Raw genomic sequence first — 25577 nt, forward strand, 5'->3', positions numbered from 1 at the left:
TATTAATTACTCACATCTAAATAAAATTAATAAATTCAAGAAGAGGTGGTAAGTCTTTTTGTTTGTTTGGTTTCCTTCAAAAACCACACTGACTTTTCCAAGTCTCAATCATCTGATAAAGACGGGTATGATTATCGGAGACTTTCATGAGTGCTTTAAAGTACATTGTAAGCACCTGAGTACCAAAAGCCAGAGAAGTCAAGCTGCAGCAATATTGTATTTCATTTAATCTCAGATGGGAGACCAAGGGTGTCGAAGTAAAAGTGAGAGTACTGGTGGTGGTTTAGTCGCTAAGTCGCGTCCGACTTAGTAAGTGATTCAATTGGCAGACCATTTTTCTGTTATTTATTTTCTGACTTAATTTATATAACAATATGTTGTTGCTCAGTTGCTCAGTCATGTCCTACTCTTTGTGACCCCATGGACTGCAGCATGCCAGGCTTCCCTGTCCATCACCATCTCCCAGAGCTTGCTCAGACTCATATCCATTGAGTTGGTGATATTATTTGTATAACAATATGTTGGAATGTTGTATGACACTAAAATAGTATATGGAAGCCATACAAAAGAAGAGGTTGGCTATCAGACTAAGATCTTTGGACTATATTCAAAACATATCTGAGTTTTGATTTTTGGACTTGTTTTAGTTTCTGTCTACTCCTACTTAGCTCTACTTCCCTGTCTTCTGGTAACAAACTCTGATTTTCCTTTGGATACAATTTTGTTGGATGGTAAATAAAGATATCTTGTTCCTAAAGTCAAGGGAACTAGCTTAAGCCAGTAGCACTCTCTCACTAGAAATTTAAGTTTCCCAAACTATATGAAGATATGGTAGTTGATAAACTGCCATAGAAACATCCTCACATGTTTCTGTCTAGATCAAGTCAGCCTGTTTTCTAAGCTTTCTGAAGCCTTGTCCTAATGTGGTTTATTTAATTTATGAACCATTTTCTCTTGGTGGAATGATACTATCTTGCATCAAGTAGCAACAGGTCAGCAACAGGAACATTAGCAGTTGATCAAGCAATGTTGAAACACTCAGAATGTGCTTCAGAAGAATGAGTTCATTGGGAGAACAGTTAGGATGATTCACTTGGTGATAATGAGTAGAATGGACTAGAATCAAAAGAGACAAGCACCAGGAGGATAATACAGGAAACTGTTGAAAACTTCACATGAGAAGCCAGAACTGTTTTAGTGGCGCTAAAATGAAAAATATTTAGTGTTATATAGATTCAGGGAAGCCTGGTATGCTGCAGTCCATGGGGTCGCAAAGAGTCAGACATGACTGAGCAACAGAACAACAACAAGTTTCAGACACAAAATTCATCATTTCCCCCACTAGGTACAAAAGTGTAAGTAAAGTCGCTCGGTCGTGTCTGACTCTTTGTGACCCTGTAGACTGTAGCCTACCACATTCCTCCATCCATGTGATTTTCAGGCAAGAGTACTGGAGTGGGTTGCCATTTCCTTCTCCAGAGGATCATCCCAATTCATGGATCAAACCTGGGTCTCCCACATTGTAGGCAGATACTTTACCTAGATACAAAAGTGGAGATAAATAGATGCCAATGTCAAAGCTAAGTATTTTAGGGGAAACCTATCATCTGGGGCTTCCCCCAGTGGTTCAGCTGTAAAGAATCCACCTGACAATGCAAGGAGCAGTAGGAGACACGGGTTTGATCCCTGGATCAAGAAGATCCTCTGGAAGAAGAAATGGCAACCCACTCCAGTATTCTTGCCTGGAGAATCCCCTGGAGAGAGAAGCCTGGTGGGTTACAGTTCATGGGGTTGCACAGGGTTGCACGTGACTGAACATTGCCTTGTCTGCTTCCTCACCATTTTCACTCTGATGATCCCAATGGTGGCTTCAGGCTTATTTCTTTTGTAGAGTGCTAAGTGTCCTGCACACATGACGGCCTACCCTTCTCTATGTCTTCCCTACCTTCACACTCTTTCTCACATTGCCTTGTTCCAGAATCTCTTCTCTGTTCCCTTTAAGTTGCCCCTTCTTGTTTTGAACCACTTTCAACGGTCACTACTCTCATTTCCTTAATAATACACTGTTTCAGGTGTTAGGGTTTTCCTTGAGACTCCCACTTGACACACTCCTCTTACTCAGAGCAAATGACTTTGTCTTCCACTTCACCAAGAAAGTTGATACTGTCACGCATTCTGCTCAGCTTCAGCCAGACTCACACATAATGTTCCAACATATGGATCAGTGAGTCTTCACCCCACCATGCGGTCACTCACATGCACACTCTCACTCAAGATGTCATCTCTGTTCTTTCAAGATTGGTCCCCCTGGGACCCTTTTTTGTTTTGTTTGATTCAAGCAACTCTTTCATATTGAGTTCAGGGTTCCTCTTCTCTAGAATACATGAAACTTATCCTCTCATAGGTAGTACCTGTGCACTCAGCAATTTTTGTACTTTTTACCTTATATGTAGAATACCTATTAGTTTCCCTGTTACTCCAACTAAAACATGTAACTTAAAGTTAGGCATCATATTGATCATAATATTCATTATTGTTGCATATGAAAATTAAGCCCTGCATGCTAGATATGGTGCTATGCATTATAAACACTGAGATGAATGATACACCACTTTCCTAACAGAGAGCCCACCAAGCAATTCAAAGATTACAGATGAAGGTGATAGCATTAGTAAAAGTAGGAGAAGGAGAGTAAAGAAAGGTATGCAGTAGATCAAATCCAATCAAATAAAAATGGGAAGAACGTGACATGAAATTTTTCATTAGGTGCTTGATATTTGAGGAGAATTTTTAAGGATGAAGTGCTAAATGGAAAGAAAAAAAGATAGTCTATTGACTCAAAATGTTACCCTTGATGTATAAAGAGCTTTGAACTTGTCATTCCCATCCTCACATCAAGACATATCTGAAAAATGGAAATCAATGACTTTTCTTATAACTATTAGAGATCTGAGGTCACAAGGCAAAATATCATCCAAAACTAGAGAGACCAGCAAATATAGAGAATCACAGTGGTAACCAGCTTAGCAGTGGCAGAAGCCATATATTTTGAGGCTTTGTTGCGTATACAATCATTCATAGTTAAGATCACTGTGTATTCTTGGCAGATGGAACCTTTCTTCATTATGTAAGGGCTCTCTTAGTATCTAGTAATTCTCTATGTTCTAAAGTCTACTTTATTTGATATTAATATAAAAGTATTCCTGTAATTTTCTACTAATATCTACAAAGTATATTATTTCTTTTTTTTTTTTTTTACTTTCAACCGGGGTATGTTATGTTTAAAATAAAATTGCTATAGTTGGATTGGGTTTATTTTAATCTGTCTTTTAACGGTTGTATTTTGACTACTTATATTTTAGTAATTATTCATATCTTAGATCTTAAGTATGTGATGATAATTTATGTTTTGTATTTTGTTGGTTTACTCTTTTTCACTTTTCTTACATTTATATAGTGAAGTGAAGTTGCTCAGTTCATGTCCGAATCTTTGCGACCCCATGGACTGCAGCCTGCCAGGCTCCTCCGTCCATGGGATTTTCCAGGCAAGAGTACTGGAGTGGATTGCCATTTCCTTCTCCAGGGGATCTTCCTGACCCAGGAATCGAACCCAGGTCTCCTGCATTGCAGGCAGATGCTTTACCATCTGAGATTCCTATAGGTGACTTTAAAAGTTTGTTTTTTAAAGACTTTGTCTTGATTTATTCATAGTGCTTTTGACTACTGATACATTGCATTGTATGTTTTTCAGTGGGTGTTCTAGGTATTACCATATAGTGCTTCATGGCAACTTTAAATCTCACTTCCCTTTAGAATGATTTACCTTATTTTTAAAAGTGAAATTTTAAGTTAATGTTCACTAACAATTCTTTTTTAGTTTTCTTTTGTCTGAGAATGTCTTTATTTTTTCCCATTCTTGATGTTTACTTTCATCAAGAATTTGCAGTTGACATTTTTCTTTCAAAACTTGAAAAAGGTCATGTCCTTCCTCCTGGCTTCCATAAATTTCAGATAAGAGGTCTACTATCAACAACAGACTAGTTTCAAATAGGAAAAGGAGAACATCAAGGCTGTATATTGTCACCCTGCTTATTTAACTTCTATGCAGAGTACATCATGAGAAACGCTGGACTGGAAGAAGCACAAGCTGGAATCAAGATTGCCAGGAGAAATATCAATAACCTCAGATATGTAGATGACACCACCCTTATGGCAGAAAGTGAAGAGGAACTATAAAGCCTCTTGATGAAAGTGAAAGCGGAGAGTGAAAAAGTTGGCTTAAAGCTCAACATTCAGAAAACGAAGATCATGGCATCTGATCCCATCACTTCATGGGAAATAGATGGGGAAACAGTGGAAACAGTGTCAGACTTTATTTGGGGGGCTCCAAAATCACTGCAGATGGTGACTGAAGCCATGAAATTAAAAGACGCTTACTCCTTGGAAGAAAAGTTATGACCAACCTACATAGCACATTCAAAAGCAGAGACATTTCTTTGCCGACTAAGGTCTGTCTAGTCAAGGCTATAGTTTTCCTGTGGTCATGTATGGATGTGAGAGTTGGACTGTGAAGAAGGCTGAGAGCCGAAGAATTGATGCTTTTGAACTGTGGTGTTGGAGAAGACTCTTGAGAGTCCCTTGGACTGCAAGGAGATCCAACCAGTCCATTCTGAAGGAGATCAGCCCTGGGATTTCTTTGGAAGGAATGATGCTAAAGCTGAAACTCCAGTGCTTTGGCCACCTCATGCGAAGCGTTGACTCATTGGAAAAGACTCTGATGCTGGGAGGGATTGGGGGCAGTAGGAGAAGGGGACGACCCAGGATGAGATGCTGGATGGCATCACTGACTCGACAGACGTTGAGTCTGAGTGAACTCCAGGAGTTGGTGATGGACAGGGAGGCCTGGCATGCTGCGGTTCATGGGGTCGCAAAGAGTCGGACACGACTGAGCGACTGAACTGAACTGAACTGATCATTCAAATTGGTGGATTCTCTACAATTAATGGCTTGCTTCTCTCCGGTCACTTTTGATAATTTTTTCTTTGTTTTTAGTTTCCATAAGTTTAATGATAATGTGTCTTGGATCCCTTGAGTTTATCCTTTAAAATTTTTAATTCAGCTTTAGCTTTTAGATTTATAGCTTTAACCAAATTTGTGAAGTTTTCTGCCGTCATTTCTTTGCATACTGTTCTAGTCCCGCCTCTGTCTTCTCTGCTTCTGAGACTGAATGAGAGGAATGTTAACTTGTACTGCAAATTTTAAAACTTTACTTTCTGGCTGTTTCAATATCCCCACAAAAAGGCTGTGATAAGCACCAATGTGATAAGGCTTGCTGTTGCTACAAATTACCCCATTCACTTTCTTATGACTGAGAGCTAGTGACATTCAAAGAACCAGTGTAATCCCCTTGCAGCTTCACTTTGTGTACTCCACCTGACCCCACGAAAGGCATTTGTCCACAGGTCCTTGCTTTCTCAGCTTTCAAGCAGTGGCAACTGCTTGGTTGAACCCGTTCTCTTAGTACTCATCCCATCTGGTCATCTGTGGCATGTGGTGACTCTGTCTCTCTAGAACGTGTGAATATGATATCATTAAATTTTTGTGAGTGTGTGTGTGTGTGTGTGCGTGTCTGTGTGTGTGAGATTCTTTTCTCTTTATCAAGCATCAAGTTTTCAATACAGGCAACTCCCTCCTGTTGTTGGAGTTGTTGGGCGATGGATGTATCTACTTAACTGTTTCAAGATGATTTAGATTTTGTGCATCCTGATTTTATGCAGATGGGGAGGATGGTGGTCTCGTTCACAATGAGTGGAACCTAGGCTCTTTTCTTCTCTCTCCTGTATTGCTATTACAAACATATCACTCATAGTACTTTATCTAGATGAGATGACAAGAGCAAGTAATGGAGTTGCTTGAAATTTTGTGATATCTAAATTAAATAAAATTTTATTGCAGAAGTCCTTTCAACTTGGCAACAAAAAAATCTATTTAAAATTAGATTTATAAATAAAAGTTAATGAAAATAGATATGCTAAAATATAGAATAAGTCTTTCAAATATTCACTGAGCAAATATTATTTGTCAAGCACTAGTAATTCATAAATGAATATAATTATGGCAACATAAAGATTTATCATATACATAAGAAATGCTAACTATATAAATACCTAGTTATCCTAGCAATATGCTAATTATAATCAAGCTTTCCTTAGAATTTTATTGAAACCACTAGCATCTCAAAATAATATGTTCTTTTCTCTGCCAGACTATAAAAATCTCTCTGATCACACATATTTCTTTGTCTGTTACTGAATTTCTCTGTTCTTTCAAAGCAAACCTCTTTTTCAGTAGAAATATACACAGCCTGGATTAATATCTTCATTGTTTCAACACACTCTTCTCTGTATTCTGTGTTCTACATGTCATGTAAACTACTCTTAACAATGCCAGCAGGGCCTCCCTGCTTCACTGAGTATGGATCATGGGTAAAGAACCCTCCTGCCAATGTAGAAGAGGTGGGTTTGATCCCTGGGTGGGGAAGATCCCCTGGAGAAGGAAATAACAACTCACTCCAGAATTCTTGCCTGGGAAATCCCATGGGCAGTCTGGCAGGCTATAGTCCATGGGGCTGAAAAAGAGCAGGCCACAACTTGGTGACTCAACAACAATGATGTCAGCACGGACTTCCCTTCTATCTAAACCAACTCACATTTTTGGCTTTATCTGAATTACTAGCAGTTCTCCAAATGCATACCATACTTCCAGGCTACCATGCATTTTATTAATCATACAGACAAACTGTGTAACACACATGACTCATTATATCACATCCACGGCAAAATCTTCCAATGCTTTTTTAATTGAAGTATAGTTGCTTGGCATCACTGACATGATGGACATGAGTTTGAGTAGGTTCTGGGAGTTGGTGATGGACAGGGAAGCCTGGCATGCTGCAGTCCATGGGGTCGCAAAGAGTTGGACATGACTGAGCAAATGAACTGAACTGAACTGATAGTTGCTACACAATACTAATGGAAATTACAGGTGTACAATATTGCGATTAACAATTTTTAAAGGTTTCACTCAATTAATAGTTATTATAAAATATTGGCTATCTTCCCTGTGTTATACAACATACACTTACAGCTTATTTTACCTCTTAATCCCATACCCCTGTATTTCCCCTGACCTTTCCTCTCCCCACTGGCAACAACTGATTTGTTCTCTGTATTTCTGAATCAGTTTCTCTTTGTTACATTCACTAATTTGTCAAATTTACTGATGCTGTTCATATACATTAAGGAACATTCAAGAATTAGGAAACAAGCTAAGCTTTTCAAACATGATTGCTTACTGTAAATAATTGGTTACTCAGATATCAAAAGGCTAAAGGAAAAATGGGATATAAAAGTAGTTGCAGTCCCCAAGGCAAGAAAAAAATAAAAAGATTCAAAAGTATCATCAGAACTGGGAGTTGAACAAAACTACTGAATGATGGGCAAATTTAATTCAGATAACCATTATATTGTGGACAAGAATTCCTTAGAAGAAACGGAGTAGCCCTCATAGCCAATGAAATAGTCCAAAGTGCAGTACTTGGGCACAGTCTTAAAAACAACAGAATGATCTCTGTTCCCAAGACAAACCATTCAATATCACAGTAATCCAAGTCTATGCCTGTGCCACTAATGCTGAAAAAGCTGAAGTTGAACAGTTCTATGACTACCTACAAGACCTTCTGGAACTAACACCAAAAAAAAATGATATGCTTTTCATCAAAGGGGACTGGAATGCAAGAGTAGGAAGTCAAGAAACACCTGGACTAACAGGCAAGTTTAGCCTTGGAATACAAAATGAAGTACGGCAAATCTAACGGAGTATTGCCAAGAAAACACACTGCTCAGAGCAAACACCTTCTTCCAACAACACAAGAGATAACTCTACACATGGACATCACCAGATGGGCAATACCAAAATCAGATTGATTATATTCTTTGCAACCAAAGAGGGAGAAGCTCTATACAGTCAGCAAAAACAATACCGGGAGCTGACTGTGGCTCAGATCATGAACTCCTTATTGCTAAATTCAAACCTAAATTGACAAAAGTAGGGAAAACCATTAGGCCATTCAGGTATGACCTAAATCAAATCCCTTACTATTATACAGTAAAAATGAGAAATAGAGTCAAGGCATTAGATCTGATAGACAGAGTGCCTAAAGAACTATGGACAGAGTTTCATAACATTGTACAGGAGGTGGTGATTAAAACCATCCCCCAAAAAAAGAAATGCAAAAAGGCAAAATGGTTGTCTGAAGAGGCTTACAAGCAGCTGAGAAAAGAGAAGCAAAGGCAAGGAGAAAAAGAAAGATATACCCATCTGCATGCAGAGTTCCAAAGAAAAGCAAAGAGAGATAAGAAAACCTTCCTAAGTGATCAACACAAAGAAATAGAGGAAAACAATAGAATGGTAAAGGCTAGAGATATGTTCACGAAAATTAGAGATACCAAGGGAACATTTCATCCAAAGATGGGCACAATAAAGGGCAGAAAAGGTATGGACCTAACAGAAGCAGAAAATATTAAGAAGTGGTGGCAATAATTCATGGATGAAGTATACAGAAAAGGTCTTAATGACCCAAATAACCACGATGGTGTGATCACTCACCTAGAGTCAGATCCTGGAATGTGAAGTCAAGTGGGCCTTAGGAAGCATCACTACGAACAAAGCTAGTGGAGGTGATGGAATTCCAGTTGAGCTATTTCAAAGCCTGAAAGATGTATGCCCTTATAGTGCTGTATTCAATATGTCAGCAAATTTGGAAAACTCAGCAGTGGCCACAGGACTGGAAAATGTCACTTTTAATTCCCATCTCAAAGAAAGGCAATGTCAAACAATGTTCAAACAACCACACAATTGGACTCATTACACAAGCTAGTAAAGTAATGCTCAAAATTCTCTAAGCTAGGCTAGGCTTCAACAGTATGTGAACCCAGAACTTCCAGATGTTCAAGCTAAATTTAGGAAAGGCAGAGGAACCGAAGATCAAGCAAGAGAATTCCAGAAAAAAAAAAATCCATTGTTGCTTCATTGACTATCCTAAAGGCTTTGACTGTGTGGATCACTACAAACTGTGGAAAATTTTTCAAGAGATGGGAATACCAGACCACCTTACCTGCATCCTGGAAGCCTGTATGCAGGTCAAGAATCAATGGTTAGAACGGGGCATGGAAGAATGGACTGGTTCCAAATTGGAAAAGGAGTACTTCAAGGCTGTATATTGTCACCCTGCTTATTTAACTTATATGCAGAGTACATCATGTGAAATGCCAGGCTGCATGAAGCACAAGCTGGAATCAAGATTCCTGGGAGAAATATCAATAACCTTAGATATGCAGATGACACCACCCTTATGGCAGAAAGTGAAGAGGAGCTAAAAAGCCTCTTGATGAAGGAGAAAGAGGAGAGTGAAAAGAGCTGGCTTAAAACTCAACATTCAGAAAACGAAGATCATGGTATCCGGTCCCATCACTTCATGGCAAATAGATGGGGAAATAATGGAAACAGCGATAGACTATTTTCTTGGGCTCCAAAATCACTGCAGATGGTGACTGCTGCCAAGAAATTAAAAGGTGCTTGCTGTTTGGAAGAAAAGCTATGAGAAACACAAACAGCATATTAAAAAGCAGAGACATTACTGTGCCAACAAAAGTCAGTATAGTCAAATCTATGGTTTTTCTAGTAGTCATGTACAGGTATGAGAGTTGGGCCATAAAGAAGGCTGAGTATCTAAGAACTGATGCCTTTGAACTGTGGTGTTGGAGAAGACTCTTGAGAGCCCCTTAGACTGCAAGGACATCAAACTAGTCAATCCTAAAGGAAATAAACTCTGAATATTCATTGGAAGGACTGATGCTGAAGCTGAAGCTCCAATACTTTGGCCACCTAATGTAAAGAGCTGATTCATTAAAAAAAGACCCTGATGCTGGGAAAGATTGAAGGCAGGAGGAGAAGGGCGTGACAGAAGACGAGATGGCTGGATGGCATCACTGACCCAGTGGACATGAATTTGAGCAAACTCCAGGAGATGATGAAGGACAGGGAAGCCTGGCGTGCTGCAGTTCATGGGGTCACAAAAAGTCATACAGGGGTGAATGACTGAACAACAACAACAACGGTAATCATGACCGAAGGGCTTCCAGGTGGCATGCAGGAACCTGGCTGGGGATTACAGTGTAAGAAGAAGAGGTGATGGAATATGGTAGGAACTTTATGGGTAATTCTTGGGCCACCTTGGAAATGCTAAGTGGTTGACTCTAGAAGTACCAAACAGCACTAGAGCTGCTAGAGGTTGCTGATGCTAAAAAGATGCAGATAGAAATTGCAGGGAGAAAGACAATCCCTGCTCTTCTCTAACCTTCCAATAACACACCATCGCTTCCCAGATAGTAAAGAAATTGCAGAAATGGAGTTTGTTGATTCTCATTCCCAATATCACAGAGAATACAATAAAATGGGTGAAGCTGGCACTGAGAAACAATAACCTCCACAGGATAGTTCACTTAGGATATACTTTTACTTCCAGATTAATCATCTACTTACACATCTCCAGGCTTTGCTGGTGGCTCAGTGGTAAAGAATCTGTCTGCCAATGCAGGAGACGCGGGTTAGATCCCTGGGTTGGGAAGATCCCCTGGAGAAGGACCTGACTTAGCAACTAAACAGCAACAACAAAGCGTCACCACTTACTCTCTAATAGATTATTCTCTGCCACCTGGATACACTTAAACTTGCCATTATGCACATTACATCATGACAACTTTGTATGCCTGGAGTTGTCTTCCTGTTCTCTCTTCATCACTGGAAATTGTATCTATCAATCCCTTAGTTCCTATCTTAAATTGATTTGTTTATAAAGATTCTTCTTATTCCCAGAGTTAAATTTTTATTCTTCGCACAGTGTTGGCATATAATCTATGGGAACTCCGTGCTGCATGAATCAGGCCTAGCTATATTTGTACCTCTCTCAAGGTTACTACATTCTGCCTTTTTATTTAAGTAATTATTGTGCTAATTTTATCACTTCACAAGTTCCTTCAGGGTAGAAATGATGTCTTACTCATAACTGCAGTCCCCATATGTTAAGTGCCCATCAATTGATGGAATTTCCAAAAGTGATGTATAAAAAGAGAAGAAAAAATTTCACATACACACAAACAATAATTTTATGAAGGTAAAATTTCAACTAGCTTCAGAACTCATTTTTTTCAGTTTTTCTACTTTCTGCTTTTCTGCTCATTAATTATAGTTAATATTTAAAACAACAAACATACCTCACTTTCAATGGTTCCAGAAGCTTCTCTATTCAATTGATGCTTGAAAATTACAAGGCACTGCTTTGTTATTCTCTCTGTTATCAATTATGGCACAGAAGTGAAGAACTGGGAAAGGCTGCCTCCTTAACAATATTACATCTCAATATATCCTCTCCAGAATCTACCCCCTGACTCTGTAGAAAAAGGATGCCCTGTCAGTAGCATTTTTTTTTGTGGCATCACAAAAAACGACACCCTTTCTGACTACCCTTTCATTGTTTTGTATCTGCAGATGATCAATGTCCTCAGGAAAAAGCGAACATTTAAAGTAACTGTCAGCTCTAGATTCAATAAGTATGCTTTCAGTGTTTCAACCTCATGAATAATTTCAACTTCCGTTTGATCAGCAGAAAAATAATTTCAATTATTTTTCCCTTTTGACATCTCTAACATTCAAAATTACTAATTTAATAAGTCACTCACAGGAGAGGAATAGTACTCCAAAAAATTTTAATGGCAAATCTTATTTTTCGTTATGCAAATATGCTACAAGTATATTTTAATATGATAAATAAACATTAGTAATAAGAATAAAATATGCTATTTATAAATGCAATTATCTGATAATCTGAAAATTATCAATTCTTTGAGTGCAGGAGTGCTTGGCATGCTATAAATTATCAATATGATCTCATTGAATTAAAATTTCATTTTCATTTATTTATTTTCAGTCATTGTTGAGAGATTAAGCTATTGCTTTTTGAATGTGCTGATTGAGGACTCCAAAGTAGAGAATTTATAAACAATAAGAAATCATTAAATGCTAATTTTAAGAATAATCAAGAGTAAATTTTTATATATATTCTACCACAATTTGTTCCTATTTATATCTCTACAATATAATCTAATATAATAAATTTTATCATGTAAAAATAATATGCAGAAATGGGTATATTTCCGAATGAATACTCACTTAAGCAAATGAAAAATAAAGCCAAACAATTACAAAAGAAATGTCTGTTTCAATCAGCCCCCTTAGCTTGATTAAAATGCCATGTGGTATATTGATATGTACCTGACATCTGTCCAATTTTTTTAATTCAATGACTTTTATCAGTGACTGAGGTAAACAAAAGAAAACCCATACAACTGTATTTCTTTTCCATCATCATTTTCTCTACAGCCTAATGTTACATTTGGAGTCTTGTGGTTCTAAAAGCACTTTACTAATGCTGAGACAAGCCTTAAGCTGCTTTGAGTTTTATTGGACAAAAAAGCATTCACGTGTCATCTTTACTTTGGACATATCAACTGACAGATCAGTGGTGACTAGGTCCTGTCTCATTGCGGGCTTTAATGAGCTTGCAAATAGGGTACCAATTTAAAATGGCTTTGGCAGCCTTATCTGTCTGTGAATTCATGATGTTTTTATAGGAAATCTCCAGAAAGGAAGACAGTCTTTATTGTGAAAATGTGTAAGATAGGTGAGTGTGTCACACTGAGGGCATTTTTTTTTAACCAAGGAGAAAAATAAAATCACATCAACAGCAGGATGAACTCTTTAGATTTTAAACGAACCACGAAAGAGTCTCAGCGATTCAGGAACACCTCAAATAAGATAATGTCTATCAAGAAATTTTTTTCTAAAAATATCCTACCATATAATTCCAAACCCAAAAAATCTGTGTAAAAATAATATAATAAAGCTATTACATGCATTTTTGACTGAACGTGTTCACATAAAACAGTCACATAAATGTTTATAGTTAGGTTTGACAATCATGAATAAGAGCAATAATGCTATATGAAACGGAAAATGAGGGAGTCGGTGAATTAGACCAGTGTCCAATATGCTCTAAAGTATATTACATGAAAATATTCTTTCTTTATGTAAGGCTTTAAGCAGCTCATCACACCGGGAATATTTAAGAGGAAAACCTATCGGTACTCTCTCTCTTCTGTCTGCTGCTTCCTTTCCTTCCCCCGCCCTTCCCTACTCACCCCTTCCTTCCTTCCTCCTCCTTCCCTCTTTACTTTCCTCCTTCCCTCCCTCCTTCACCATTCCTGAGTGCCTCTCCAAAAAATTTCATGGAACTCATATTTGACAGAAAATGAAGTGTTAGTCATTCAGTCGTGTCTGACTCTTTGCAACCCCATGGAGTGTAGCCCGCCAGTCTTCTCTGTCCATGGGATTCCTTTCTCCCGGAGATCTTCCTGACCCAGGGATTGAACCCGGGTCTCCTGCATTGCAGGAGGATTCTTTACCATCTGAGCTACCAAAGAAAGGATCTTATTAAAAATGTAGGTTCTAATTCAGTAGGGTCTGAGGATTCTTCAATTCTAGAGTAGCATTGAAACATATACATTATTATACGTAAAACAGATAGTTGTGGGATGTTACTGCATAACACAGGGAACTCCACCTGGTGCCCAGTGACAAACTAGAGGGTGGGATGGAGGTGGGGTGAGGGAGCCTCAAGAGGGAGGGGACACATGTATCCTTACGGCCAAATCACGTTGCGGTATGGCAGAGACCAACACAACACTGTAAAGCAATTATCCTCCAGTTAAAAATACATTTAAAAAACAAACAAACAAAAAATTACCTGATGAGAACTATATAGCTGGTGTCTCAACCATACTTTGAGTAGCAAGACTATAGGATTCATCCTGAGAAACGCTAATCTAGGCAAAAGATAAATGGGCAGCCAGTCAGGAACTGTTGTCTATAAAACTGAGAAGAGGGATTTTTCAGAGCCAGAGGTTGAGTGATGAGAAGCATCTCCATGAATTATTAATGAGAGGGATTGATAAGAAAACAAAGGTGATATTCTTAGCAAGAACAGAGGTGTCACTATTTTGGATCTGACTTGCTGGAAAGCAAGTTCCATTTTGGTATGGTTGAGGCAACAGCAGGATAGTAAGTGAAAGTGAAAGAAAAAGTGAAGTCGCACAGTCGTGTCCAACTCTTTGCAACCCGTGGACTGTAGCTCACCAAGCTCCTCCATCCATGGGATTCTCCAGGCAAGAATACTGGAGTGGATTGCCATTTCCTTCTCCAGGAGATCTTCCCAACCCAGGGATTGAACCCAGGTCTCCCACATTTGGCAGATGCTTTAACCTCTGCACCACCAGGGAAGCCCTTTAGTAAGTGAAGGACCTAAGCAAAAGTTAGAAAGTTTTTAGTGGAGAAGTCACACTTATACCTATACATTTAGCTGAGGTCTAAACAGAAAATGTTTAGCGCAATGAAAAAAATGGTTGAAAAACAGCTTAGAAAACAGACATATTTTGGAGGTGGGGAAGGTAAGAAATATCATAGCAGAGACAGAGAAGTAGCTATCAGAGGTAGGAGGGTAACCACACATGGAGTGCTTGAAAAATGAAAGAGAAGAAAGTTTCCATCTGGTGCTTTCTGAAAATACAGAGAACATGAGCGTAACAAGAGTAAGGATACACATGAAACGATTTTATTTGCTAGTTATCTTTTTAAAAACAACCTGTGGAGTATTCAGTATCAGACCCCAAAGTGTAGGTGAAAAATAGGGACAAGAAAATGAACCTAGCAGGTATAGAGTAAAAAAAAGAGAGAGAGAGAGAAAGCAATGAGGAGAAAAAGAAAGACTGATTGAGAGGGTATTAAGAGTGAAGGAAAGACTTGTTTTGCTTTCTCTGCAAAGGGCATGCCTGAGTACACCAGCTGGGAATTGTACAAACGAAAATGAAGGAAACTGATGTAGAACAGTTCTTGTAAAAATTGGCTAAATTGAATCAAAATCACAAGTGAAAGTACTCCACCTGAATGAATACGGACATATTTTAGGAGCAGAATGGAGAGGAGGATGAAGAAAAAGAAATTCCTGGGAAGCTTCTCTGTGTTATAACAGTGGGGACTTGGGGAACGGCAGACAAGTATCTCTAGAGGGCACTTTCTGTTCCTTTTCTCAGTCCTTAAATGTCCTCCTTAACTTTGATTTGTCTATAGAGAACATTCTTCTGCCCCCTAAAGAAAACATCCAAGGAAGGAGAAAAGGAACCGAGGAGGCAAAGATCACAATTTATGGTTGCATGTAAAAAAAGGGCAGGCTCATCTGCCTGCTCAGCATCCTTTCCACCTTCTTTTGCGAGCAGATGTAGACTTCTCTTTGGGAAACTCTCCTTCTATCATTCTGTATCATCCTGTTCAAATCATTACTCAGGAGTGCAAGTTTCTAGGCCAATAAAACTTGCCTTTACAGGAATGCAGAGTTTCAAAGAACAGCAAGGAGAGATAAGAAAGTCTTCCTCAGCGATCAATGCAAAGGAATAGAGGAAAACAACAGAATGGGAAAGACTAGAGATCTCTTCAAGAAAATTAGAGATACCAAGGGAATATTTCATGCAAAGATGGGCTCAATAAAGGACAGAAATGGTATGGCCCTAACAGAAGCAGAAGATATTAAGAAGAGGTGGTAAGAATACACAGAAGAACTGTACAAAAAAGATCTTTACAACTAAGATAATCACGATGGTGTGATCACTCATCTAGAGCCAGACATCCTGGAATGTGAAGTCAAGTTGGCCTTAGAAAGCATCACTATGAACGAAGCTAGTGGAGGTGATGGAATTCCAAGGGAGCTATTTCAAATCCTGAAAGATAATGCTGTGAAAGTGCTGCCCTCAATATGCCAGCAAATTTGGAAAACTCAGCAGTGGCCACAGGACTGGAAAAGGTCAGTTTTCATTCCAATCCCAAAGAAAGGCAATGCCAAAGAACGCTCAAACTACCACACAATTGCACTCATCTCACACGCTAGTAAAGTAATGCTCAAAATTCTCCAAGCAAGGCTTCAGCAATACATGAACCGTGAACTTCCAGATGTTCAAGCTGGTTTTAGAAAAGGCGGAGGAGCCAGAGATCAAATTGCCAACATCCGCTGGATCTTGGAAAAAGCAAGAGAGTTCCAGAAAAACATCTATTTCTGCTTTATTGACTCTGCCAAAGCCTTTGACTGTGTGGATCGCAATCAACTATGGAAAATTCTGAAAGAGATGGGAATACCAGATACCTGATCTGCCTCTTGAGAAACCTGTATGCAGATTACGAAGCATCAGTTAGAACTGGACATGGAACAACAGACTGGTTCCAAATAGGAAAAGGAGTATGTCAAGGCTGTATATTGTCACCCTGCTTATTTAACTTATATGCAGAGTATATCATGAGAAATGCTGGGCTAGATGAAGCACAAGCTGGAATCATGATCATTGGGAGAAATATCAATAACCTCAGATATGCAGATGACACCACCCTTATGGCAGAAAGTGAAGAGGAACTAAAATGCCTCTTGATGAAAGTGAAAGAGGAGAGTGAAAAAGTTGGCTTAATGCTCAACATTCAGAAAACGAAGATCATGGCATCTGGTCCCATTACTTCATGGCAAATAGATGGGGAAACAGTGGAAACAGTGTCAGACTTCATTTTTGGGGGGCTCCAAAGTCACTGCAGATGGTGATTGCAGCCATGAAATTAAAAGATGCCTACTCCTTGGAAGGAAAGTTATGATCACCCTAGATAGCATATTGAAAAGCAGAGACATTACTTTGCCAACAAAGGTCCGTCTAGTCAAGGCTATGGTTTTTCCAGTAGTCATGTATGTGAGAGTTGGGCTGTGAAGAAAGCTGAGCGCCGAAAAATTGACGCTTTTGAACTGTGGTGTTGGAGAAGACTCTTGAGAGTCCCTTGGACTGTAACAAGATCCAACCAGTCCATTCTGAAGGAGATTAACCCTGGGATTTCTTTGGAAGGAATGATGCTAAAGCTGAAACTCCAGTACTTCGGCCACCTCATGTGAAGAGTTGACTCATTGGAAAAGACTCTGATGCTGGGAGGGATTGGGGACAGAAGGAGAAGGGGATGACAGAGGATGAGATGGCTGGATGGCATCACGGACTCGATGGACATGAGTCTGAATGAACTCTGGGAGTTGGTGATGGACAGGGAGGCCTGGCGTGCTGCAATTCATGTGGTCACAAAGAGTTGGACACGACTGAGCGACTGAGCTGAACGAAATTGAACTTACAGGAATAGTCTAGTAGTATTACACCAGGATAGAGAATGATTAAAGTAAAACTATTGTATTTGTAGGTTTTATAGAAGCATGCTCAGTTGCTCAGTTGGGTCCAACTCTTTGTGACCCCATGGACTGAAGCCCACCAGGATCCACTGTCCATGGAATTCTCCAAGCAAGAATACTAGAGTGGGTTATCATGCTCTGCTCCAAGGGATTTTCTTAACCCAGGGATTGAACCTGGGTCTCGTACACTGCAGGCAGATTCTTTACCATCCAAACCACCAGAGAAGCCCCAGATGACTTCAAACCTTCAAATGTTCTTCTTGCATGCTTTTTTAGCATTCTGTGTGCATACTTCATATCATATGTAATGATATAAAGTTATCTTACTCATCAAATTTTAACTCTTCAAAACTAGACTACTTCATTAATATTTCTGTTCCATGCATTTTATTCTGTGCCAATCTCTGTTCCATGCATTTTATTCTGTGCCAATCAAGTAGGTGATGAATATGTATATATATATATATATATATATGTTTTCCACAGTATGAAAGAAATAGTAATAAATCAGATCTTTTTCCTGCATGTACAAAGAGTTAGCCTCAATGTTAAAATAATCACTTGCACTTATTTTGGAAGCATAAAGTTAGTGATTTGTGAAATGTCCAGCACTCCCTTAAGTGTTTCATTCTTAACCTTGGTGGTAAAAATGTTTTTCTCCACTTAAAATCTTCTTTATGCAATACTCAAATTCTGGGAAAAATTTAACCGAGCAGAGAGACTGGCAAGAGTGGCAGTGTTCTTTCTTTCATGACATTAAAAAAATATATGTAATATGTATGTTCTCTAAAACATCTGATACATGTAACATGTGTTATCTCATTTGTAAACTAGGATGATGATTAATACCAGCTTCATAGCATTGTTGCAAAAATTAAATGAAATAATATATATGATACACCTAGACAGAATCCAATCAAACAAGCCATGAATGAAACATCTGTGCCTTGCCTTTTCTTCCCTCTACTGTTTTCACGGCCTCTGTGCCCAGCTATAGCGTATGTAAACCTGCACACAACACACAAGGACCCGAGTAGGCAAACGTGTTAATGCTCACGGATGCGATTAGCGACACAGAAACCATGGAGATTCTGCATGTTATCTGTACCTCCGCAACACACACACAATTCCAAATTGGTTAAAAATATGAATACTTTGTCCATGTCCAAAAGTCCCTGAAAGGATTTTTAAACGCAGTTTTAGAAATGACATCCAAGAGAGGAAAACAGCAAGTGAGAAGGGCCCTAGAGGAAAGACTATTAGGCACTGGAGTCGGGCTGACTGAAATAGATGAGCAGGTAATAAGGCTGGAGTCTCCCTCATAGACAGGCTTCCCTGGTGGCTCAAATGGTTTTCTTTCTTTTTTTTTTTTTTAAATCTGCCTGCAATGCAGGAGACCCTAGTTTGATCCCTGTGTTGGAAAGATCCTCCAGGGTAGGAAATGGCAACCTACTCCAGTCTTGCCTGGAGAATTCCATGGACAGAGGAACCTGGCGGGTTACAGTCCATGGGGTCGCAAAGAATAGGACACGACTGAGCAACAATGCCTTTCAGAAGAAATACATAAAACTTTCAGTTGCATTGTTTTTCCTGTCCAATAAAGCAGATCATATCAACAAATGTATAAAGTTAAATATTTTATTCTGGAGACACAACAATATTTTTCTGTAAGGCACATTTGTCTGGAACCATACTTTGCCAAAAGCATCAAAAATCACTATTCAAAATTTAACATTTCCTATGTTACCATTTTTTTTAATGACTAAGGACACTGATAAATCCTATTTCAATTCAAATATATATATTTTATCATAGTAAGATATGATTCGAGGTATTTTGTTTCGTGGGAACATGAAATTAAAAGGTTTTTAATAATTCCTTAGACTGTTCCTTTCAAGTAACATATGTCCAAAATAAAACTTTGATTGAACATAAATTTATTATTTGAAGTCTCACAGTATACACATCATACCTTTACCTTCAGCATTTTTTCCACTGAAGTAGAGTTGATTTACAGATAGTACTTCTTGTAATGGTAAGGATCATGATTTAAATATTAGATGTGAGGAAAGCAGAGTTATATTTTTTCATGAAAATTTATGAGATGAATTACTTATTCTTGCTCAGAGCAAAGGTCAACTAACTTCAATAGAGCATAGACAGTGGGAATGATTATAAAAAGAACTGATATTATCATAAGAACTGCATCTGTTCAAGCACATATAAAAATTATTAAATCAGTAGTGTCTTATATAATGAATAGGAATCTTAATTGGAGATTGTTTTGGGGGAGGATTTTTGAAAAGACTGTCTTATCCATAAAAGAATTCAATGTGTGATTTTAACGGATGATTTTTTTTTATAAAAGATGATTTTTAAAATAGTCATTTAAATCAGAATTCCTATCTTGTGTGTGTGTTCAGTCGCTCAGTCATGTCCAATTCTTTGCAACCCCACGAGCTGTAGCCTGTCAGGCTCCTCTCTCTGTGTAATTTCCCAGGTAAGAATACTAGAGTGGGTTGCCATTTCCTCCTCCAGAGGATGTTACTGACTCAGGGATCGAGCACATGTCTCCTGCATTGGCAAGCAGACTCCTTACCACTGCACCACCTGGGAAATCCCTGAGGCTTGTAGAATTAAGGGGTGCTTCAATGGATTTTATAGAGAGTGTTCACTGCAGAAAACATGTGCATAATTTATACATGTATATGTTGTTCATGGAGATGGCTGATAGTTGACAAAAATTCTTGAGGTGGTTCTCAGGTAATTAATAATAATGATTGAAATATTGGTGAATAATATCCAGTACTAACTTAAATTTCTTGTCACTCATTCTGAAAAATCCTCTGGAAGTGACTAACTAGCTAGAAAGGTCAATTCCTAATCACTTAAAATAATGATCACGTAAGAGTTTAAAAATAATACTAGATTTTAGAAATTGGTTATAATGGAAAGATACAGAAATTATACTAAACAGTTTAGATAAAAATTAACAAAGTGTATGCTTAGAAGCAGTATAGATTTAACAAGATATAATTTCACAATTTACTAAATTATTACTTTGAACGCAACTTAAGTAACAGTCAATTTTAGAATCCAATTAGTAATAGTTTCTTTGGAGCTGTACTCACTTATATTAATCTAGTTCACAGATTTATCTTTGCTATTGCATGAAAGATTTATCAGTCCAAATAAACTGAGGAACATAAAGTGACAGATATTGTTTGCCCACTCAATAGCAATTTTCCCCAATCTCACCTTCCTTTTAAACAGAATCAAAAATTTATTTTTTAAAAATTACATTAGGCAAATAATTTGTTAGGTAAAATGAGCCTTTGTCCCCACACTAGATCCTGAATCATGGATGTCCAAAATGAGGAACTCTGTCCTCCTTTGCCAGTGACAAATTTCTACTGAGACCTGATGGAGGTTTTCATATCAGTTCAAAAGAGAAAGAGGAATGAGGAGGTCAAACATGCGTTGAGAATTGCTTCTCTCTTACATTGGTCAAAGACATGATACATAGAGGACAAAAAGAATCCTTAGGCCATCAGAGAAAAAGAGTACAAATTTGTATAATATAAATTTCAGTAGCATTCTGACTTGTTGAGCCTTTAAATTGCCTAGAATTGCCTAACTCTAGCTTCTAGTTCAGGATAAAAAAGAATTAATGAAGATTCCTACTGTTTAAGACACTTTGAGCAGAGGTTTCTATTACTTGCAGCTCCAAGTATCCCAAATGAGTCCATGGCATACTATCTTCAGGTTGTTTTACATGGAAATATTCCTACAGCTGAACTTCGAGTTTTATTCATAATAATGTTTTAAACTACAGATAAGCAATATTTAAATAAGTCTATTATAATTTCAACCACATATGTTGAAACATATAATCATAATCATGAAAATTCTAAAGTTTTAGATACAGTATTTTAAAAGAATTGCATATAAAATGATGAATCAAAAGTGTGTTAGAGAGCTAGAATAGTGAGTGAATATAAAAATGTCTTTATGATATTTTCAAGTATAAAATTGAACATAGAGGGTAAAAAACATTGAGAAAAGGAAATTTTTCATTACACTTCTTATCTCTTACTCCTAAAAAAGAGCCTGACACTAAAATAATGCATATAAATACTCAGTAAATAAATGAATTAATGAAGCAAATTTCTCCAAAGAAAGGTTATTATAACAAAAATGTACACAGAAGATGGAAATGCAGGTTAATTTAACAGGAATAATACTATGTTCATTCCTGTTCATTTGTATTATTATATTATTAATAATAACAATTTTATTTGAAAGTTATTTCTCATATATATTTTTTATAAAGGGGCAATTGGGGGGGTCATAATTTCCCTGTTTTAGTTTTAATATTGTGATATATCCTAACAGGGCTTAGCAATTATTGATTCAGTCCATGATTCTGTTTTCTTTTCCATTTACTGTTCTCAATATACTCTGCTCCAGCTTGCTTTCCAGGTGGCGCTAGTGGTAAAGAGCCTGTCTGCCAATGAAGGAGATGCATGAGACTCTGGTTTGATCCCTGGGTCATGAAGACCTCCTGGAGGAGGGCATGATAACCCAGTCCAGTATTTTTGCCTAGAGAATCTCATGGTCAGAGAAGCCTGGTGAGTTGTAGTCCATGGGGCTGCAGAGAGTCAGACATGACTGAAGTGACGTGGGCTCGCATGCAGCTTTCTTCACTTCCCTCTGTCCTTTGAATTCTCCAAACAAGCTTCTGCCTCAGGGCTTCGGCACTTTCTGCTATCTCTGCCTGGAATTCTCTTCCAGATAGTCCCGCCCCTAGATATGTGCATGACACAGTTTCTTATTTTACTTCAGCATCAACTCAAATGTTATCTTTCCTAAGGGCCTTCCTTCATCACTTTAAAATACCTTCTCCATTTCACTTGCAATCCTCTTCTTTTCAAAGAACAAACATAAATGAATCAACATGAAATGAAGGACAAGCCCCGAAATGAATGCAAAGATGTGCTCTATTTTATTCATACCTGGAATAATTTAACAAGCACACTGTAACTGCTCATTAAATATTTACTGGATAACCAACTGACTTATTGAAAAAAGTATGTTTATTTTCTTTTTGTATTTAATATACAGAAGTATAAAAAATATATGTACAGATTCCTTCACTTGAGATATAATGAAAGGTCATTTTCTGTTGTATTTTAACATTGCTTTTAGAAGGATGAAAACAGAGATTATTAAAGTTAATGAAGTCTTAGTTTTAGAATGGAAAAAATCATGTTTATACACATCAATGAATTTATTTTCTGAATTCTAATGCTATACATAATATGTCATAGGAAAATAAAACCCCACAAAAAATTCAGATTATCGTAATAAATCAAGTGTAGCCTACAATAGATAACAATGATTACAAGTAAACGGTTATTTTATAGACATATTTTCTGTTCAGGGAATGTATGAACGCATAATCCAGAAGAATTTACACATTATTTTTATTGTCAGGGAATGATGAAGATGAGTCTTAGACTCCGGTTTCTAGATAGTGTGATAATAGGCAGATATTTTTTGCCAGACATTTGGTGAATAGAACTTTGATTGTAATGCCTGTTTTGAGATAACAAAGCACCTGTGCAAATATCACCCGTGCATTTTCACAATCAGTGTCCCTCAGTGGTTTGCAAAAGGCAATTGTACCAACTCAGGAGAGTCAACTGTTCTACTGAATTTTCAAAACTCTGCTGATTCAATTGTTAAACACAGCTATTGCTAAAATTAACTTACAGTTAAACAAGGTATATTAAAATACAGTGAATAAATATGCAAATAAATGTCTTCTAATGACTACATTTTACTATTACCAAGTGCATTTCACTCCTCTCTTCGTCCCCACAATTCTTTCCTTCACAGTGTTATTCGACTTCTCTTTAGCTGTGGATTACTCTTAAGCTATTACCCTACAAAGACTGTCCCTCCTTCTCTCAAGAAATGTGCCCATCAAAGGTCACTTTATCACTGTAGCAGGGTTTTTCTGGGGGTCATTGTTAAATAAATTCAGGTTCATTGTCAATAGCATCTAGACAATTAGATTTCATTGAATGACCTAATAAATTCATTAGCGTTGTGCTTTATTATCCCAATGTTTCACATACTTTACATGAGGAATTGCATTCAAACCTCAGAATAACTCTACATACTAATGCCAATATTCTGTACATGGGAGGATTGGGAAAAATAGAGACTCACTAGCTTATCTACTATTACAAGATTTGTAAATGGTAGATTCAGGAATCCAGCATTATTTGGACCCACTTAAACACAACAGCTTGCATTAGAACTTTTTGGATGCTGCAATTAGCTAATTAAAGAAGAAATCTGTGATACTTGTGAAGAGATGCACTAAGCAATAACTGCTGATGATAAAATTTGGGGGGAATTTATAATAAGGAGTTTAAAGTTATTCTTCTGGATTTTGTTTTCCCTTTTTTTTTTTTTTGGTTGTCAAATGATCCTTTATTTTTCTTTTTCCTTTGCAGTTCTTAACTAGCGGGGTGCTCCACTGCGCCACTGTTGATATCATCTATGATGTCATGAGGGTGGCGGCCATCAACATTGCAGCCCACAGACTGGGCGGTCCCAAGGATCTCTTTAATGGTTCCAGAAACCTCTCTAGCTAGAGACTGATGCGACATCTGCCAGGCAATGTTGACGATCTCATCAGATCTCATCAAAAGTGATGTTTCCACTGTGCTTAATGTTTTTCTGCTTCTTTCTGTCCCTTGGTGGTTCCTTGAGGGCTTTGATCAGGGCAGAAGCAGAAGGTACCATCTCAATCTGGGCTTGTCTGTTCTGAATGGTCAGTTTCACTGCAATCCTCAGACCCTTCCAATCACCAGTTGCCTTGGCGATGTCATCACTGACCGTTTTCGGAGACAGACCCAGAGGGCTGATCTTGGGGGCCAGGGCAGACGTGGCACCGATTTCCTCACCGGTGCACCTCAGGTACACGACTTTGATCTCGTTGGGGTTGAATTTAGGCGGCACGGTGGAGGCAGCTGGTGTCGGATGAACCCGGATTCCAAAGGACCGAAGAAAGTTGCACCTTTGCCGCCTCCAAGCCAAAAGCCGAAAGCTGGATCTTGTTTTAAATGGGATATTCATGCTACAATTTGATGTAGAATAAAATTTTAAAATTATTTGTTATGGGGGGACTTCCCTGGTGGTCCAGTGGTTAAGAATCTGCCTTCCAATACAGGGGAAACCAGTTTAATCCCTGGCATGGGAACTAGGATCCCACATGCTTTGGGGCAACTACTGAGCTAGTGGAGGTAATAGAATTCCAGCTGAGCTATTTCAGATCCTAAAAGATGATGCTGTTAAAGTGCTGTACTCAATATGTCAGCAAATTTAAAAAATTCAGGAGTGGCCACAAGACTGGAAAAGGTCAGTTTTCATTCCAATCTCAAAGAAAGCCAGTGCCAGAGAATGTTCAGACTACCACATAACTGCACCCATTTCACATGCTAGCAAAGCAATGCTCAAAATTCTCCAAGGGCTTCAACAGAACATGAACTCAGTACTTCCAGATGTTCAAGCTAGAAAAGGCAAAGGAATCAGAGGTCAAATTGCCAATATCTACTGGGTCATATAAAAAACAAGAGAATTCCAGGAAAACATCTACTTCTGCTTCATTGTCTATCCTAAGGCCTTTGACTGTGTGGGTCACAACAAACTGGAAAATTCTTCAAGTGATGGGAATACCAGACCACCTGACCTGCCTCCTGAGAAATGTGTATGCAGGTCAGGAAGCAACAGTTAGAACCAGACATGGAACAACAGACTGATTCCAAATTGGGAAAGAGTAAATCAAAGCTGTATATTGTCTCTCTGCATATTTAACTTATATGCAGAGTACATCATGTGAAATGCCAGGCTGCTGAATCACAAGCTGGAATCAAGACTCCTGGGAGAAATATCAATAATCTCAGATATGCAGATCACCCTATGGCAGAAAGTGAAGAGGAACTAAACAGCCTGTTGATGAAGGAAAAAGAGGAGAGTGAAAAACCTGGCTTGAAACTCAACATTCAAAAAACTAAGATCATGGCATCCGGTCCCATCACTCCATGGCAAATAGATGGGGAAACAATGAAAACAA

General features: G+C 38.2%; 1 protein-coding gene and 1 pseudogene across 3 annotated transcripts in view; both read right to left on the reverse strand.

Moving 5' to 3' along the window:
- Positions 1 to 25577, reverse strand: part of DGKB (diacylglycerol kinase beta) — a 1339752-nt gene that overhangs the window by 899932 nt on the left and 414243 nt on the right. The gene's annotated exons all lie outside the window — the stretch shown is intronic.
- On the reverse strand, positions 21858 to 24580 carry LOC114114599 (large ribosomal subunit protein uL11-like; annotated as a pseudogene).

This window comes from Ovis aries, chromosome 4 (assembly GCF_016772045.2).
Source record: "Ovis aries strain OAR_USU_Benz2616 breed Rambouillet chromosome 4, ARS-UI_Ramb_v3.0, whole genome shotgun sequence".
Lineage (NCBI taxonomy): Eukaryota > Metazoa > Chordata > Mammalia > Artiodactyla > Bovidae > Ovis > Ovis aries.